The 6,090-nt window shown below is 34.0% G+C and overlaps 1 long non-coding RNA gene across 3 annotated transcripts; it reads right to left on the bottom strand.

The window, feature by feature from the left end:
* Window positions 1-1,517: 1,517 nt before the first annotated feature.
* LOC131594844 (uncharacterized) lies at window positions 1,518-6,077 on the bottom strand. 3 transcript variants are annotated; one of them, XR_009281568.1, is made up of 4 exons: window positions 5,157-6,077; window positions 4,773-5,066; window positions 4,435-4,699; window positions 1,518-3,877 (listed from the first exon to the last, which is right to left on the bottom strand). It is a non-coding gene; the product is annotated as an uncharacterized LOC131594844 (long non-coding RNA). The 3 variants fall into 3 exon arrangements; XR_009281567.1 differs by having other exon boundaries at window positions 4,435-4,892; window positions 4,972-5,066; XR_009281566.1 differs by having other exon boundaries at window positions 4,435-5,066.
* Between the last annotated feature and the right edge of the window lie 13 nt (window positions 6,078-6,090).

The raw sequence follows: 6,090 nt of genomic DNA, 5'->3' as shown, positions 1-6,090 counted from the left end.
GACCTTGAAGTGCTTCTGTGCGTGATACCATCAGAACTTCAGTGCTTCTGATCTCATGTTCTTCTGATGCTTCCATAGACCCATGTTCTGATTCTGCTTCGACCATCTTCTGATGTCTTGCCAGACCATGTTCTGATGTTGCATGCTGAACCCTTGAGAGACAAAGCTTCTGAGCGCTGAATTATGCATACTCTTTATGTATTTCTTGAAAAGGAAATTGCATTGGATTAGAGTACCATATTATCTTAAGCAAAATTCATATTATTGTTATCATCAAAACTAAGATAATTGATCAGAACAAATCTTGTTCTAACAATCTCCCCCTTTTTGATGATGACAAAAACATATATAAATGATATGAATTTGCGATCAGAAAGAGCAGACGGCAAAAGACAAATTACACAGCTATAGCATAAGCATGTGAATATGTCTCCCCCTGAGATTAACAATCTCCCCCTGAGATAAATAATCTCCCCCTGAAATAAATACTCGAAGAACTTTAATAAAAGACTTCCCTGATTATTTCGGTAGAGACGATCACATAAGCTTCTGTCTTCAGAGAATTCATAGCTTCTGACTTCTGCTTCCATTGGACAGCTTCAGAACTAGAATTTCTTTAGATCCTTAGAACACACACAGCTTCTGATTCCTGCTTCCGTTTAGGACAGCTTCAGAACTTGAATTTCTTTGATCATCAGAACATTCACAACTTCTGATTCCTGCTTCCATCTAGGACAGCTTCAGAACTTGAATTTCTTTGATCTTCAGAACATTCACAGCTTCTGATTTCTGCTTCCATTTAGGACAGCTTCAGAGCTTGAGTTTTCTGGATCTTTAGAACATTCACAGCTTCTGATTTCTGCTTCCCTCGGATAGCTTCAGAGCTTTGAATTTCTACCAACATCACTTCATGCTAGATTTGTATCAGAACATTGTTGAATGTACCAGAGCATCATCAGAGCATCTCTTACATCCTGAAATGTTACAGAACAAAAACTAAACGACAAAAGTCAGCATGAACGAGTCAGAACATAAAATGTATATTAGAACACATGATATGTATCAGAGCCATATAGGCTAAAATAATGTATCAGAGCAAATAGAATTTTGTCAGAGCAAATAGACAAATATGGATCAAATTCTATTATCAGTGCTTCTGATTCTGAAGCTTGACAGCACTCAGCTTGCTTCAGTTTCCATAAGCTTATTCTTTTTACAGAATAACGCTTCTTATGGTTTTGCTTCTTGTGTTTGCTTTGAAGATTCTCTTCACTTCTTTATACCTGCAAAACACTTAAACCATATAGAACTTGCAGTTCTTGTTAGTAAATGTGTGGGAGCTTTACCCAGCAACTGATAGATTAATCAAATCATTTATCATTTATCTTCTCCCCCTTTTTGTCATAACATCAAAAAGAATATTTCAAAAGATTCAGATGTATAAAACGACAAACAAAATCAATGAAATGCAAAACAAAGAAACTTTTCATTGATAATCAAAAGATATTACATGAGAAGATGTTTAACAAGCAGATGCAACAAGGAAAGAAAACTACTAAGACCAAAGACTAAGACCCTAGCTAAGACAAAATCTGCGCCAGCATGTCTTGAACCCTGTCATAATTTGCAGTTTTCCTTGCCATGAAGGAGTGAAACGCATCATTGACTGCTTCTTGGGCTTCCAGGCGAGGGGTCAGGGAGACTTGATTCTGATGCAGATCTTCCACAATCTCTATCAGAGACAACATTCTCAGCAGGTGAAAATGAAGAGATTTCTTTGGAATGGGTTGAGGGAGAGGAAAGGTTAGATGAAGAGGAAGTTGAGTCTTGAAGGTAAAAAGATGAGGAAGAAGATGGAGATGATGGAGGGCTTTCACCAGGGGGTTGAAACACACGTCTAGAATAGTTTCCAGACAACTTTGCTTCGAATGGATTCACCTTGAGAGGGTCATAGGTGATCTTTATCTTTTTGGGTTTGGAAGAAGATGTTTCAACAGCTTTTCTCTTTTTGTTTTGATCATTTTCATGGTTTCCTGGGCTTGATGAAGAGTTCATGATGGATTTGCAGATAATGAACAGCTAGGGTTTGATATGAATGCAAAGAGATAGAGAAAGAAAACAAAGACAGAGTGTAATAGAGAAAATATAAGAGGGAAGGAGAAGCATTTGAAGAGTATTTAAAAGAAAATAAAATGAAACAAATGATGGATAGCATTTAATGTTACGTGACATGAGGAGAGATAATAAAGACAAATGAGGTGACTAGCACAGTTACCTATGGTCGGCGTCCCTTCAACTGCAAGCGCGCTTATCCATGAATAGTAAAGACAGGTTTACCATCCGAGATAAAACGTTACAGCTGTTTTGCTTTAAAAGAGGTTCTGAATCAACTTAGACAATGAAACGTTAGTAATAACCGAATCATAATTTCTAAAAGATTTCAATCAGAACTTCTGATTAAAAAATAATCCACTTTAATTCAGATATTATCAAATTGATAAACTGTCGGCAAGCTAAAACTTACTGCTAGAGAATTCTATACAATCCCAGAAAAAAGGGAGCAACATTATTATCCGAACATCTAGGGAAGAAGATAATTTAATAATTTTTGGCATTGTTAATGTGTGGAGAAAAATGTGGCACAACACACAAGTTTTGTCTATAAATGAATATATGTAAGAATGAACTAATGCAACACAATACAACACAACTCCAACCTAACTAGCTTTTATTCCTTCAAGCATTATGGCTTATGCCAAGCTCTCTCTTTTGCCTCTCTTCTTACTAGCCACATTTTGTATGTATTCTATCTTTCACTACAAGAAAATCGGAGTTTAGCTACGACAGAAACAGAAACAAATTTGTAGCTAATCTCTATCAAACCAAGTTAGTTGGAGATTTGTTTGGGATTAACTACAATATAAGCCGTAGCATGGATTGGGTGGCTAATTATCTATACAAAAATTTCCTAGCAAAGTACCAGCTAATATTTAAATATACCTAGCTAAATCACAACCAAACTCTAGCTAAATTCGGTCTTCAATTTAGGTTTTCTAACTAAATAGCTTCAAATTCGCCACAAAAATATCATAGCAAATCTCAAGCTAAAATTTAAAAATATACTCTCAAATTGAACCTCTTGCCCGTATCAAATTCTGACTTAAGAACTGTCCAATTATTGGATTGCACACAAAAAATCAAATGAAGAACAAATATGAAAGAGAAATTGAGATTAACAGGATACTGAATTATAACTAGTATATATTGGAAAATCCTCTGGTACAGAGTGATTTACAATTAAAGGCAAAAGGCAACCAATTGTAACTAGTTTATGAGAACTAATATGCAGGCATCACAAATAGCTCCAAAAAGAATAGAATAAACACTTAAATTTTATTGAACTATTTAGATCTTAATTTTAATATCTACAAAACAAAATCAGCATCCATCACTATTAAGGACCATAGTGCTGATGAGTTACTAATGGGACATCAAATTTTCAAAGGGGAAAAGTTCCATGTGGATTAACAAAAAATAAAGCATACAATAAAAATGCAATATGTTGCTTAGTACTGAGTGACAATCATACCAGAATGCACTATCAATTAATTAATTTAATATGCTAAAACATAATTAACATCTTGTTTGTGAAGCATCTATATGTAATAGTTTAACGAAAATTCGAGTTGATAGCTATGGCTTCTTCTTTCTGTAGGTTTCAAGCATTCATATAAATGTGAAAACTAACACAATATACTTGTGCTGGAATATAAAAGATATTGACGTTGATGCTCTCTTGTTTTCAGAGACCTTGAAAAAATGAAGGCAGCTGGAATATAAAAGATATTGACGTTGATGCTCTCTTGTTTTCAGAGACCTTGAAAAAATGAAGGCAGATAATGTGTTATTTGTTTACCATGACTTGCTAAGCTTAGATTACATAAAGATGTCAAAATAAAAATTTACATTTAGAACTACTTGAGATACAGACTATATAATCATGATATGAAAGATGGCCAGGGTCTTAAAGCCCATAGACAATGTATACTTTTGTGTCTGAAAATATTAATTTCTATTCCAGTCATTAATCCCTACAGATGACACTAAAGACTAAGAGTGGTGGAGTCTTAAATAATGATCTAAAATCACATTAGACTCGCATTTATAATCATTATATAATTTATGAAACGCCAAATTTGTATAGACTTAAGAAAATCTAGAGTAATTTATGGTGAGCATTGCTTCATATTTTCCATTTTCTATATCATTTGTCTAATATTAGCAAACAGAACATTTGATTCCACTCCAAATTTGTATAGACTTAAGGAAATCTAGAGTAATTTATAAAGTTGTTGGCCATAATAAAAGAAAACTTATATATCTAAATGTAAACATGTATGTTTACTAAATATGGATACAAAAGCAAGGAAGTACCTTCAAGAGATCGTCATGGGGAGATGAGTCTGTGGTTTTCGATTCACTGTCGTGAGTTGGTAAAGTGGAGTTCGCTGAACTTTCTTGTGTTTGATCGACGGTACTCGTCAATCTAGACATATTGTGCTTTCCCATTATAAGTACTTCGCAGTTATCAGCCATATCCTCGTAAGGCGTATCAAATGAAGTCGATACAAAAATCCTTCCAGCAGGATGAGATGGGTCGAAACCTGTGCTCAAAAGTGTTGCGCCAAATTTTCTGTCACTGGTAAGAGAAGAGCTTATAATGCAATCCAATGAACACAAAAATGTATGAGGGCAATAAATGTGTCACATACTAATTCTAAACGTTGATTAGCACTCAAAAATGTAGGGACCTCCGTGGACAATATTGGAGTTTGTTTTAATTTACTTTCATATAGTTCATAGATAAAATCATCATGAACTAATGAACCATCCTGAAAAATGTGAAAACATCGATTACAAAGTTAATAGTTTTGGAACAAAATAAATCATTCAGAAATCCACATGACACACCTTGAGAATATTCGTGGTCAACTAAGATCCAATCTTACACGTATCATCCGGTGAGAATTCTTCTAGCAGCTTCTCTCTTAATGACAGTAACAAATCTATAAATCAACACCGAATTATGGTTTTTAGACCTCCATAATTGGCTTACTATGAGGCATAACATGCATGAAATTTCAGAAATGCCTCACCTTTCTCTTTGTAAGCCTTGTCTTGGTACTTTGAACAAGAGGGATAATGTTGTATATTTTTGAAGAAAACATAATCATTGAAACTAAGTATAAAGTGATCTCCGATGAGATGGTGGCATTGGCCCTACAAAAACAGTAGGAAATAAGAGCTGAAAGGACTGACATGCCAACAATACAGTAAGTTTGTACTATCTTAGTATTTGTTTCCGCATCTATTCGTAATAGAAATAAGAGCCGAAAGAATTGACATGCCAAAATATATTTTCACACAAATCACACACATGTTAATCTCTCTATAAATAATCATCATATAAATGACAAATAAGTTAATCTTCAAATAACAGGCCAACCATTCTAAAGCCAGACACATAAATTATATTTGCTCTAACATTCAATGTTGTTGTTTCTTGGAGAGATTCATATCAAAGACCATATACACACATACATAAATTGGTCAATATAAGGACACTAAATAATCTAATGTTTTAATGATTTCTAGTATATGTATTTTAAGCTAAGGTCTACTATTGTTGGTCTGTAGCTTCAAAGTGACTGCAATTAGATGGTAAACTATGTGTAGTATGAAGAATTGTTAAGTTTTTAAATGTTTGTCTAATCAGAAAGGTCATTTACAAATTACAACCATATAATCCAGAATAAAGCCTCCAGCTAATGTGCCCACTATATGAGATTGTGACTGTCTTTAAGCTCTCATTGGTTACAAAAAGAACAGAACAAATAATCTCCAAACAAGTCTATAAATTTCACACAGTATATGGAGACTTTTCCTTCTTTTTCTGTCCATCAAGAAGGAAGAAATAACAGTGCCTATACCAGAATCAAACACCAAATGTAGTGTTTGAGAAAATAGCACATACATTTATAGAATGAAAAATAGTACTAACCAAAAATATTTGATGCACCAACCAAAGCA

This window comes from Vicia villosa, linkage group LG4, assembly GCF_029867415.1.
Source record: "Vicia villosa cultivar HV-30 ecotype Madison, WI linkage group LG4, Vvil1.0, whole genome shotgun sequence".
NCBI classification, from domain to species: Eukaryota; Viridiplantae; Streptophyta; class Magnoliopsida; order Fabales; family Fabaceae; genus Vicia; species Vicia villosa.
The sequence above is the reverse complement of the archived record's forward strand: the minus strand, read 5'-3'. Positions and strand labels throughout refer to the sequence as shown.